Source organism: Ambystoma mexicanum, chromosome 10 (genome assembly GCF_040938575.1).
Source record: "Ambystoma mexicanum isolate Mex_15411 chromosome 10, UKY_AmexF1_1, whole genome shotgun sequence".
Classification (NCBI taxonomy): Eukaryota; Metazoa; Chordata; class Amphibia; order Caudata; family Ambystomatidae; genus Ambystoma; species Ambystoma mexicanum.
Genome location: NC_090932.1, coordinates 326,136,525 through 326,150,115, shown reverse-complemented (window position 1 = coordinate 326,150,115; position 13,591 = coordinate 326,136,525).

Here is a 13,591-nt window from a genome sequence, read left to right as displayed (position 1 = left end):
AGATATGAATTGATTTTGTTTGCTCCTCACATACAAATTAAGAGGTGTTGTGTTCTTAATCCGGCTGAACTCCTACCTTTCCCGCAAAATACTGTCTGCGGTGATGATGAGTCACATGACTGCCTGTATACTACTGAACAAGAAACAAAGGGCAGAATTGATCTTAAGGACACTCCTTTGGATAATGCGCAAGGGGAGCTATTTTGTGATGGCTCCTGTTTCAAACTTCCAGATGGTACATCCACAGCTGCTTATGCAGTCACTACATTAAGTACGGTTGTAGAGACCAAGCGAATTACACATAACTCTGCGCAGGCCACAGAGTTTATAGCATTAACCCGAGCTTGTGAGCTTTCTGAAGGGCTAAGAGTGAATATATATACTGATAGTCAGTATGCTTTTGGGGTGGCTTACAACTTTGGGAGACTTTGGTCAGAGAGAGGGTTTCTAACTTCACATGGGACCAAGATTCAGCATGGCCCCCTGATAGTACAATTGCTCTCGGCTCTCGCGCTCCCTTGTCAGTTAGCGATCATGAAATGCGCAGCGCATCGCAAGATCACAGATGATGTAGGAAAAGGGAATGCTTTCGCTTATCAGATAGCTAGAGAAACTGCCACAGATCTTCGCAAAGAAATGTATGCTCTAAGAGAAACTAGGGATGTCTATGTAATGGACGAGGATATTGGGTCTGTGCGGGATATCCAAGCTGATGCCACAATGGAAGAATCTAAGAAATGGGCTGAAGGCTTGGGGAAATTAGATGATGATGGGTGTTGGGTGGACACAGTTGAAGGGAAATGGTTACTTCCTAATACCTACATAGTCATGATGGTTACTATGGCACACGGTCCCACACATGTGTGTGCTCAACAGATTATGAAAATGTTAGAGAAAGTCTGGGTAAATGATAAGATTTCGAAAATTGCTCAGCATTATGTCCATATAATTGCATGATTTGCCTACAGCACAATATGGGGAAGGGGACGGTAACTCCAAGGGGTAGCTTTGGGCCTCCGTCTGTCCCATTTGAAGTGATTCATTTTGATTTTATTGAGATGGAGCGGTGCAATAGTTTAAAATATGTCCTTGTGGTCATTTGTGCCTTTAGTAAATGGGTTGAGGCTTTCCCTGTCAAAGATGCTACAGCCATGACCACTGCGAAAATTATGATAAAGGAGTGCTTCCCGCTGTTTGGGTTGCCAAGAGTCATTTGGTCGGACAATGGTCCACATTTTGTTGCTGCTGTAATTTTACAGATATGTATGGATCTACATATTGATAAGCAATTTCATTCAGCTAGACATCCTCAAAGTGCCGGGTTGGTAGAGAGACATAACGGTATCCTAAAGAACAAACTCGCTAAGACGTGTGCCGGTACCAAACTAAAATGGCCGGACGCCTTACCGATCGTGTTACTAGCCATGCGCACTACCCCCCAAACTAAGACTGGGCTCTCTCCATTTGAGGTGGTGATGGGGAGGCCTGCCAATATTTGGGGTCTTCCGAAACCTAAAGCACTGAGAAATGTTGAGAATGTATTGCTTTCAGACTACTGTAACGTGTTGACTAAAAATCTGTATTTCATTTATCATCAGGTACGATCAGCTTTACCTGTACGTTAGGAGGGCCCAGGACACAACATGCGGCCTGGAAGCTGGGTCCTGGTGAGAGCATACGAGCGGTCCTCTTGACTCGCGCCTCGCTGGCGGGGACCATTCCAGGTCTTGTTGGTCACCAAAACGGCAGTGCGTGTGGCTGGAAAGAAGAACTGGATACATGCGACGCATGTCAAGAAACTTCCTCACCCGACGCTGCACGTTACAGAAGAAACAGAACCCCTCACTAGCGCTGCAATCGATGATCCTGAAGCAGCAAATAGCACTGTGAGTGAGTCGGAGAATCTCTCTTTGCCCGTGGGGCTTGGGGAACCGTCCATTTTGTCTCCACACTCTTTGGAAAAGTCATTTCCGGAAACGATTGCTCCGAATTCTGCAACTTCCGTTGCCTCTGAAACGTTGCTTCCCTCAGGAAGTGACGTTACCTTATTTCCAGATCAAACAGTACCGGGAACCACCAGATATAATCTTCGGTGGAGAAAATAGACCTACGGCACGGTTCGACTCTGAATTCAAACAAAATATGGAAAGGATCATCAAGGGCTTGCTTTTGCCCAAATTTGAGAAAGGGGGTTCTGTCGGCTAGGGTTGGGGAAGGACTAAGAAGCCGCGCAACTGGGAGGTCACCAGCAACGATCATTGGGGTTTCCATCCGAAGACTACAATGCCTGCCACCGCTACTGCCCGTATTGGACTTGTAAATAAGGGGGTGAACAACTTGAACAATGAACAATGTGCCTGGGCCCTGAAAACGTATTGCTGTGTTTTGATGATAATAATTGGGGTTTTTATAGTAACTGCTTTAGGATTCTGGTACGTCGAGGAGATTTATCCTCTAGAGCCTCTTTTGCCAACTGAAACTGTACCTACTGTTTTTACTCCTTTTGTACATTTGCATACTCTGTCACCTAGGGACTCTCAGCATAGACAGAAGTATCACAATAATACTATGATGCTGATTATGAATTCGACACATGCCATTTTTAACAAAACCAATTGTTGGGTCTGCTCGCATTTACCGCAACATGGGGATAAGGGGCTAGGTTGGTATATTCATCCCTTACCTTTGACGACTGCTTGTTATGCCTCTCTTAGAGCACTGTTCTTTGGCCGATGGAATGATAGCATCTCGGGGAATTTTGAAGGAACTAATTTGAACAATTTTGAAAAACGTGTTCTGACTCCACTGGGATGCTCGCTTTTCGCAAATAGGAGCAAACTCAACATTGCTTCAATTAGGCCTTCTGATAGACTATCTCATCCTTTCCAATCTTTGGTTTCCTTTAAAATGGCTCCGATAGGCAATAAGGATGCCGTGCCTTCTTCTTACTCTGTTAACCATAGCCCCGATTCAGTTTCCTTCTGCATACAGAGGAATGGTACCCGGTCAATGGGAGATTTTAAAGGCTGTGCCAACGTTGCAAATTTGACTGGGGAAAACAGACCTTTGTATGTGGGCGAACCTGTCTATTTCGTTTGCGGTAATGTAGCATTTCCATGGTTGCCCAGGGATTGGCAGGGAACCTGTTATTTAGGGATCCTGTTACCTGGGATATTCATAGCAAGCACTTTGGAAGTTTCAAAGGCTCGTCCACGGCGGGACGAGAATGGTGATACCCCCACACAAGTGATGGGAGATATAGCAAAATCAGTTGTGCCATTTTGGGGGCAGATAGCAAATTCCGAAGACATCAGGAGACTAGCGAGAGTACTGGAGAGAACCATCAACCGGACCACAGATATACTCTATAACATGACATTAGAGCAGAAAGCGATAAGATTAGTAGCACTCCAGAACCGGATGGCATTAGATGTCATTCTGGCTGAACGTGGTGGAGTATGTAAATTAGTGGGGTCCGCTTGCTGAGTTTTTGTACCAGATTCCTCCCCAACCATTTTCAAAGCAATTCAGAATCTGCACTTCCTTAGCTCAGAAGTGCATGTTCCCGAGGGGAACTGGAATCTTGGTGCTTGGTTTTGGGATTTCTTGCAATCTTGGGGTTGGAAGGTACTTTCAGTTTTGTTGATCATTTTGGGAGTTCTGCTATTCCTTTGTTGTTGTATCCAATGTCTGCCTAGTATATGTTTGATGCTAGGGGGATGTTGTGCTCAGGCGATAGGTACGATAGGACAAAAAGTATATGCCCCGGATAAAACTTCCAAGGAGTATGTGTTAAAAGAGATCTTAGTGAACAACCTGATGGCCATAGATATCCCTGACAGCGATTCAGGGTGTATGACCGATGACGTATGGAGTTACTTGCAAGGAGATCAGAAGTAGTCTTAGCACTTGGCATAGGCCAAAAGGATGGTTTGTCAAACTGGATATTAAATTATGCCTCCTATTGTAACGATTGTATTTATATTGACCTACATCAAGTTGCTTAAAACTGTACGCGAATAACTCTCTACAGCAAGGTCTTGACCTTAGAAATTGATGTAAGCCGCCATCTTGAATCGAACTGCTATTTTAGGTTCTCTTGCTGTGTAAAAGTCACCATGTACATCAAAATGGTGGATGATGCCATTCCGAATAGAATCTACGTCGTTTTGACCTCTGTACAGCTAATGTATAACTTGCCTACAGGCCACTTGTTAGGGTCGTGAACTGAGACCTTGTCCTTCTGTTGACCTGCATGTAAATGGATTACCTGTATCAACGGAACTGATCTATGCACATACTGATGAATACATTAGAATTGACCTGGCAGAGAACCTAGACCAGTAATACATTCATGGAATGGTTAACCCGCGAAGGGGTTGGGCAACAGGCTGGAGAAATGTATAAAAGCCTGAATGTCCCAATGTACAGTCTCTCACTGAATACATCGAACCCCGTTGAAGTTTGTTGTGTTGTACTGAGGGCCGATAGCTATCTGATCTGTCATTTGACTTTGTCATTGCTTGACCTTAAAATAAAGTACTTTGTATGTTCCTTTGTAACCGGTGTTTGGTGTGTTTCCTTTGGGTTTCCCGGCCTGATATTATTTTTCTCTTTTCACAATACAACGTTGCAAGAACCAAGCTCCTGATATTTTGTCCATCAATCACTACTGTATGCATTTCAAGGTGTGCCCTAAAGACAAGGGGTAGCCAATGTGCCCCAATACTTATATATTTTATAAGTAGATATGTTCCCTTAACCAATCCCTCCTTTAGAGAGGTTTTGTATTTTGCCACGTAGAATGATGTCATAGATGACGTATATTGAGGTATAAGGTCTCCATGTAAACAAGTTACTGTGTGAGTGTGCAAGCATCAGTCCAATGTCTGCCAGATGACCCTGATTTATTAAACTGATAATAAAGTAGTATTTCGACCATATTCTTATAGTCGGTCCGATTATTTGTTCTAACAGCACATTGGTATTGCCTGGCATTTTGTCCACAATAGGTTCATGTGGGTGCACTTCAGATTGCAGGAGAAGAAGGGCCTGTGCTTTTTGGCACTTGATCAGCACATTGAGAGTGCGGGGAAGCGGGGTTGTAGCATTGTTTTAATGTTGCCATCTTAAAGGAATTAATGGGTGTTTTCTTTGCTTCATATTCCAAGTCTGAGGGTGGATGGAGTGGTGGGTAGGTATAAGGCCTACTGCTGCTCCCACTTCCAATGGTTCTTTGTAATTTTTCCATTTTCTGAAGGACGCACATAATAAAGACTGATTTATTACGGTCGATTTTGTGTGGCCCTCAGAAAACGGAAAAAGGACATGATCAAGTCCTTTTTTTTTAAATTAGGGGGTTTCATCCTCCGCACTCCTATCACTCTTTGCCGCCCCGCTCTCCCACCCCTCACATACACACACAAACACACATCCATGTTAATTTCCCGTTTTCTTACATGCACACACACACAACACAAACACTACACACACACACTGCATATACACACACACTCACCACTCGTGCGTTGCAGGGGCTGACAGTTCGATATAGAAGCAGAGCAGTCTTTCTAAATCAATCTTTTTTGTAAAAGATCTTTATAAAAAAGATCTTTTGAGTTAGTGCCACTTGCCATTCCTTACTGACCGTTCCAGGCATAGCTCTTTAGGTACAGGGCCATGTGGAGCTCAGGACTGCTCCTCAACGGGTGCAGGAAGGGGCGTGGGGGGAGATTTGGGAGAGATAGTTTCGCTCTGATGGACTTCCACATAGGCAGTTGTTTTAGAGGTGGCAGCATGACGTGTGAAATGAAGGTGACGAACGGGTGAACGAAGAGAATGGAGGAGGCACCCCGATAACCGGGGCAGGGGCCGTCCTCCTTCCGCTCTCTCGTCCCTCCCCCCACAGGGGCAGGGGAGAGGGCGGCAAGGTGAACAGAGGAAAGGGCGCCAAAAAGCCCGCAAAAGCCCGCGAAGGGTAAGAAAGGAAGAAGGAGGAGCTTGGGCTACATAAGCGGCGGGCGCCCGGCACAGGAGCACTTGCAGCTCTTCCAGCAGCCGGGCGCCCGCCAAAAATCGGAGGATTTCGTTTTGCAGGATTTCGTCACAGCATGACGTGTGAAATGGTTGTACCTGGTTCCAAAACATGTAATACTATAGTCTGTTTCATGGAGTTTTGTTTCATAAGTGTTCTGAGAGTGTTCCTGCAATGGCGTTTTTTTCTAAATAGGAGTTGGAGTATGTTGCTTTGTCGAGGCCTATGGTACTGAACGTTTGTATCTAAAATGGCGCCCTTCCCTCCCGTCCTGCATCTTAAATTCTACGTCTGCAATCAGCCTGGAAGATGGTATAATCCGCCCACTCAGCTTTTGGTGGCAAATGAAACACTTTAATGTTACCAGCGGTTACTCAACAGCACAGAGCCAGAGGTCAGATAATGACTACTCATACTGCCTCGTTGTTGTTTACGACTTCAAAAAGAAATATATTTTTCTATAACTGAGTGCACCGAGTGAGCAATGGCGCTGTCAGAGATCGCTCGTGTCATGCGTGTCCCACCACAGTCTTAAAGTCTGCACGGAGCTCGCTAGAAGCCTCCTGCTGGTGCAGTCACTGCTATGGGTCCAGAAGCGAAGGGGCCTCCCGATTTCAGAAGCCTTCATCGAGGTGAGAAACCATGGGTCCCACTCGCAAATCATACTTCAGGGGGACAGTGGCTGGGAAGACAACAAGGAACTGGTGACAGCATCTCAAATAACCCCCTGGGGACCTTTGAGATTCAGTTCAGGGGAATGTTCTCAGCCAATGGCTCCTCCCATGCTTCGTCCGGCAGTTTTGCTAGCAGTGACCTTTTGGTCAGGGGCGAGGGAGGTAGTTCTTTGCTCTGAAGTCTGCCGCCATGTTTCCCTTGATTTATAGCCTCATCCATCTCGCTGCAACGCACTGTAAATTAAAGGATGCGACATAAATTACCAAGGTAACTCTTTAAAAGTTCTGAAGATGAAAACGTGCTTAACAGGCTGGGCCACGCTCTTGTCAGGGTCTGTTTCAGCAGCACTATTGCCTCCACAAGGTCCTGCAGATTTTGTCAGGTTGTTGTTCTTGTTTTTGTTTAATGAGAGTGTCGGATTGTTGAGTGGCTATTTCCACACCGTCCTTCGGATATGATAAGGGCATGTGTAGTGGAGTGATATACAGAAGTGCCCCAGTGCTGTTTTCTTTTCTTTTCGCATCGGGTTTTCTGTCATTACATCCTATTCTGGTATTCCACTTGTGCCTTAAAATATGTTTATGCAAACTATAGAAATATGAAAACCTGCTCTGCAAACCTATGCAAATCCCTGTGAGCATGAGCACAGATAAGTCTTAATCACAGTGTCAGTTTCTCACACCACGCGTACTGTGTGTAGATGTAAGCACTTGCTGGTGCGTTAGTAGGGGTCTCCTGCTCTGTTCTCCGTAATAGGATTCCCTCGCAATAATTTTTCGAAAAAACTGCACATCTCTGATGTCGACTGATCTTTAAAATAATGTTCAAATCTTCAATGACCCACACATATATATGCGCCCTGCGCTATAGAATGCTCAAAATTAAATAAATAAGTGCAGTCTATTGGGGTGTTACAAAGTATATGATCAACACCACGTTTCAAGTATAAAGCGTTGTATCACGCTTCACATGAACGGAACGTCACTTGGGAGCACTAGGCCATATGGAAAAGTACATAAAGCAACCGAATTCCAGATCACAGTAAACATCCAATTTGAAAAGGCCTGTTTTTAAGAGGTGCACATAAAACAAACTTTAAAGAACACTGAGAACACTGATTAATCGGTTCCATGTATTAAAATCGCGGCAAAAATGGCCGTGGACACAAAATATCGTGGTAAAAAGGCCATGTTTTGCCCCGCAATCCATGTAAAGGATGGGAGGGACACCCCTGCAACCCCAGACCCATTATACCATTTAAAAAGAGCAGGGGACACCCCCGCAACCCCCACTCCCCTTAAATGGTGTAATGGGGTACACCTTTAACGGGTCAAACCACAGTAATTTTGCTGCGATTGTTTGTACAGGCGACATTTTTGCAGCGATTTTATAACTTCATTCCAATTAATACAGCAATGCTGTCCAGGATGCGCCTAGGTTCACATTCTACTAGACAGCTGATATCTGCATTTTTCCCCACCGATAATGCCCCCCAGTTTTGAAGAACGTGAGTGAACACTTATTCAAAGCACATTGAGTAGAAACACCTACAGAGAGTTTATAATTATGCTTTTTCAAAGCACATTGAGTAGAAAAACCTACAGAGAGTGTAAAGTTCAATTTTCCAAAGCTGGAATAATAATGTTATCCCGAACTCAGAAATAGGCATCGTGAAGAAAGAGGACAGGGTGAAGCACTGCCAGGACTGGGTTTAGTTTGCTTAGCATGAGTGTGGATCTAATCAGCCTTGAAAAGGCTGAAGTCATTTGGCAGGCTTCTGCACACATCGTTTTCTTATAATGAATAATTCAATTTATGGCACTTGAAGTTCAAAACGGAAGGCAGGATATCGTTGGTACCTTCCCTAATGCTGCATTTTCTTTTGGTTTCTTTGAGGCACATCGGATGCAATGGGACTGGCCTACAGACTGGCCTACAGCTCAAACACCCATGCCAAGCAAGGTCGCAGACTGAGCTGAGGAATGCATGATGCCTCAGGCTGCCGAGGCCCGTCCAGGCCCCGACTGAGAATGTACACAGCAACACCGCTGTTGGCTCAAATCCCAAGGCCAGATGCTGCCTAGCAGAAATGGCACTGAAAGCCTGTCGCAAATGCAGGCTTCCTGCCCAATGTTCTCCCAAACTGACCTTTTATTATACATACTGTTTCATGGGTGGAGAATGGCTCTAGCCACTCCATTTGTACATAAGCAGGAGCCAGGCCTGGGAGGGGCAGAGCAGTGAGCAGACCTCCCACGCACTGGTGTGTTTGCATTATAGCCCATTTCTCTCTATTTCTGGTCGCCTGTGTATTATTTGTGTCCGAGTTCCTGGAATGCCTGGCGTGCCCGAGTGTGTCGTGGAGGAGCAGGACGAGCCTGTAACAATCATAGTCAAAGGCGAGGCTTATGTGGAGAATGCATATGAAGGCTTTTGGTAAAGCCCGCAGAGGCACACATTAAGCCTTACAGAACAACTAACCAATTGCAGTCAGGATGGTCTGATAATCTTAAACATTTCATGTGTACCCGAGGAGAACACCTGCATCTCTAAATTAACTGCTTGATCTCAATGCTGGATCTAGGAGGGGTAAGGGGCTGTGGCCGTCTCCAAGAGTCCTCACAGTACACTCCCCTGCCAGCTGCTTGCCTGGCCTTGAGACAAACAATAGAATAACACATTCAACTCGTGATACAAGTAGAAGCAAATGACCTTTGTCTTCCCCTATACCTTGACCACTGGGCTTGGCGCTGCACAGGCCAATGCAAATGTATCTAATTTTAGGAGGTAGAGTGGGCTTACTGCGGCATCGTAGTGGCAGCTCACAGTAAAAGGTCATAGTACAGCGTATGCTTGGGTTTAATCCCCTCCTCTCCTTTCAGGCTCCCTCTTGCTATTCATCTTGATGCTCCATCATGCCAACCCTCCCCCACAGTGCCACGTATTGTCTCAGCCAGCTCCCTAATTGAATTACTCCCACTGCAAAGAGGATCTCCAAACCAGATGGAGGACACCATGACTGCAATGAAAGGTAAGTTCAAATAAATGGAAACATTGTTTATAGGAATGCAACGTCTGTTCAATTGCATTAGTTTATGAGTGTACGCATGTGTGAGAGTTTCTTTGCGTGTATGTATGTGCTGAAGTGAGTGTGCGCACATGCATGCATGAGTGAATGTGTCTGCATGTGAGTGAAAGTGCATGTGTGTGTGTTTTTGTGTGGGAGTGAAAACATGCATTTAGGTGTGTTTGACGGCCTGCACCAGCACCACAAATGTGTGTGCTGTACAGTGGCTTACATGCCGGCATAGATTTTGTGCCCCATCATGTATGCTTTTTATAGGCAAAACTGGAATATATTTCACAGGTCACATGAAAAAGTGACCAACAGGGCCATACTGGCTGGTGTATTTTGCAGACACTTCCACCATAAATGTGCTTTACAGTGCAAGCTAGCATATATTGTGGGCGTTATTTTGGGATGACTGTGTCCAGCTGAATGCTTAATCAAGAAGGGTATAATCTCCCTCTGGAAAAAGTGATATATTTAGCACTTGATCAAATGGTGGTGCCAATGCCATCCATTGATATTGGAAAATGAACATGGTTTTGATGCCATTTGCCAGGCAGGGAGGACTGCCTCACACATTAAATATGGCTATTGAAATGCAAGATCAGTTCACATTTAAAAGACATCAACATAAGAAAGGCTGAATTGAAAACGTAACCTGGAGCATATGTTCAAATTAGGCAAGTCACACCATCAACCATGCTAAACACTGGAATTCTCATGTTTCTGAAACAAATTGTCATATTTAGCCTTGAAAAAGCTCCTTAAGGAGGTAACACCTCCAGGCTTTCTTGACGATTAGGCTTTCTTGATGTGCAAAAGTGTTGAAAAATATAGCCAAATTTGCATACATGTGGCTTTTGATGTACTAAAAGTATTACAAAATCCAGCTACAGTTGCATTAATGTGTCAACCAACCAGAACAGCAATGTATCATGCACAATTACGTTGAAAGATCAGTATATAATTTTGGAACCTTGTGGAATAGACATTCACTGTAAATCAGTGTGAAATCTCACTGCGTAATGGCTTTCCGTACTTGAACGGACAGAAAAATATTCATTTTCCAACATTAATTGATGCAATTGGAGCAAATATTTGATGAGGTGCTAAATGTATCACTGTTATGCAAGTGTTTTGTAGTAGCTATCCTAGCCTTGATCCTCTCCCACCTCGATGGTGGCAATGCCCTGATGGAAAACCTTCCGGTAAAAACTCTGGCGCCCCTGAGATGTGTCCTACATGCAGCAGCACAACTGGTGCTTGTGGTTGTGGACTCCACAAATTCGACCACATCACCCTGACCGTCATCAAACTGCACTGGAAACAGCTGTAAGCATCTATCCCCTTCAACGCCTGCTGCATCATCTACAAGGCTTTTGCTCTAAAGTCCCCAAGCCACCTCGCTGTCAAGCTCATCATCTCTGGAGGGCTACGATCCACAAACAGTAAAGACATGTGTAAACCTGAACACTGCTGGTTCAGAAAGGATAGAACCAGAAGACAGGCCTTCTCCCAGGCTCTGGAACCTCCTCCCCATCAACATCAGACCCACCCCTTTGCTTCTATGTTTCAGGAAGGAGCTCAAGACCATCCTCTTCAAGCAATGGCTCCTACCTAACACCTAGTTCCTCATCCACTTCCCACCTAACTTGAGACTGAGGGATCTGCCCACCTCCCGACCACTGTTTCGTCCCTTGGTTGCTTGTAGATCCCATGCTGTTAAATAGGCCGCCCTCTACCTCCCAGTTTAGTTCCCTGTTCTTTTGTATCTCTCCAGCCCTCAATGTCTACTTCCCCCATGACTTGCTCTGTTGCTTCCAGAAGCTATGTTTGTGCTCAATAAACACCCTAATAATAATAATAATAATAATAATAATAATAGTTGCAATACTGGCATATATTTCACAGAGAGCATGAAACTATATTCACAAGGCCTTGCTGGCATATTGTGGACACAGGCACCAGTAATGTGCTTTACAGTGTCATGCTGGCATACGTTGTGGGTGCCATCAGGAAACGGTTTTACAGATTAAATATTGACATATATGTCACATGCAGCACGAAAAAGCCTTTTTAGGTGGCATGCTGGCAATTTTGTATACTCCAGCATCATAAACATGTGCTTTATTGTGGCAGTTCTGACAATTCTCCACCAAGAAAGTGTTTTACATTGTCAGTTCTGGTATATATTTGGGCACAAGCAACATGAAAATATGTTTTACAGTGCCATGGTAGCACTTAATGTCAGCACCGGCATCATGAGCATGTGGTTTACATTGGCAGTGCAGACATATATTGTGCACACTATCATGAAAGAACTTTACTTTGGCAATATGGGCATACATTTGGACACAGGCAGCATGGAAAGTGTTTTACTCAGCCAAGCTGCCAAATATTATGGACAGTGGCATCCTGAAAATGGTTTTTACACTCACAGTTCTGACATATAATGAGGGCACCATCATGAAAGGGATACACAGTGGCAATGCTGGCTTTTATTGTGGGCACAAGCACATCATTAAAATGGTGCAAACGGCTCCTGTGTACTTTAAAATGGTGATTATTGGTGATTATTTAATGTTTTAACCTGCAGAACAGATTGGAAATGGTATGTTGTTTACCCACATTTTTTCTAAAGATGTGCTGTCCTATTTCCCCCCTTACTTTATCAATATTTTCCGAAGACAAATCCCTTGAACCTTTTATGTTGATTTGAGGTCCATTGCTATGCTCGATCACTCATTCTGACATCGGAATAATATGAACACATCACTGGCTGCCACTTACTGTTTTTCATATCTATTGGTGATGCCCCCAAGATATCCTTTCCCCTAGCACCAAAAAGCTGTCGCAGCCACTGTTCTAACTCCAGCTCTGGGATATAAAAAATAAATAAAACACGTTTCAAAGTTGATGATAAACCCTCTGCATGAAAGGAAGAGTGCATCTACATAGATTCACACAAAAAAGCAGGCAGCCATGACCATGACACATTGCACATTCCTGTTATAAATGGTGTTAAATTAAAAGTGAGTGCAGCCAGTGAATGGAAAGGGAAGCCGATTCACCATTGTGCTGATCCCAAGCCTCTACCTGCCCTCCTCAGAAAGCAGCAAGCAAGGATTGCCGTCCAGTCATGTAGGTCTGTAGGCACATCACTCACCAATTGTCTGCATTTGGGTTTCAATGCTGAGATCAAGCTACAGGGCCACCAGGAACACTCAAGGTAACTGAAGACACATAACTTGCTGAGGGGGAGGAAAGTAATCAGCAGGTGGGTTCCTGACACAGCAGTGTAGTCGGGTGATCTTCAGCAAACAATGCCTTGATTACATAGGGAATCTCAATTACTTGAAGTCCTATTTTCCCTCGTCCTGTTACTTACATCATGAGGGAGCCTGCATCCCTAACAGACACACTACATGACCAGTGTAAAGACTGGAGGGGGGTATCTGTACTCCTGCTCTGTATATGGCAGAGTCTAAGCACAGAGCATGTCAGCCAAGATTCTCTATGCAGTAAAACGTGGGCGAGCAATCAAGGCTTGGCTCCCAGGAGGTGATGCAGGCTGGTTATTAAGTACAGTGTAGTCCCCAAGCACCCACAAAGAAAGGTCCACACACTATGTTAGTGATAACACAGTCTTTATATAAATAAGGTTCAAGTTATATACACAATCACAATAGCACACTTTGTCCTCTGGCAATACTATAATGGCAAATACATACAGGTCCTCACAGTACCACTTTTAACTGTCGATTCCTTTGAAATGAACCCACGGCTAATAGCCCAAATAACATATGAATCAG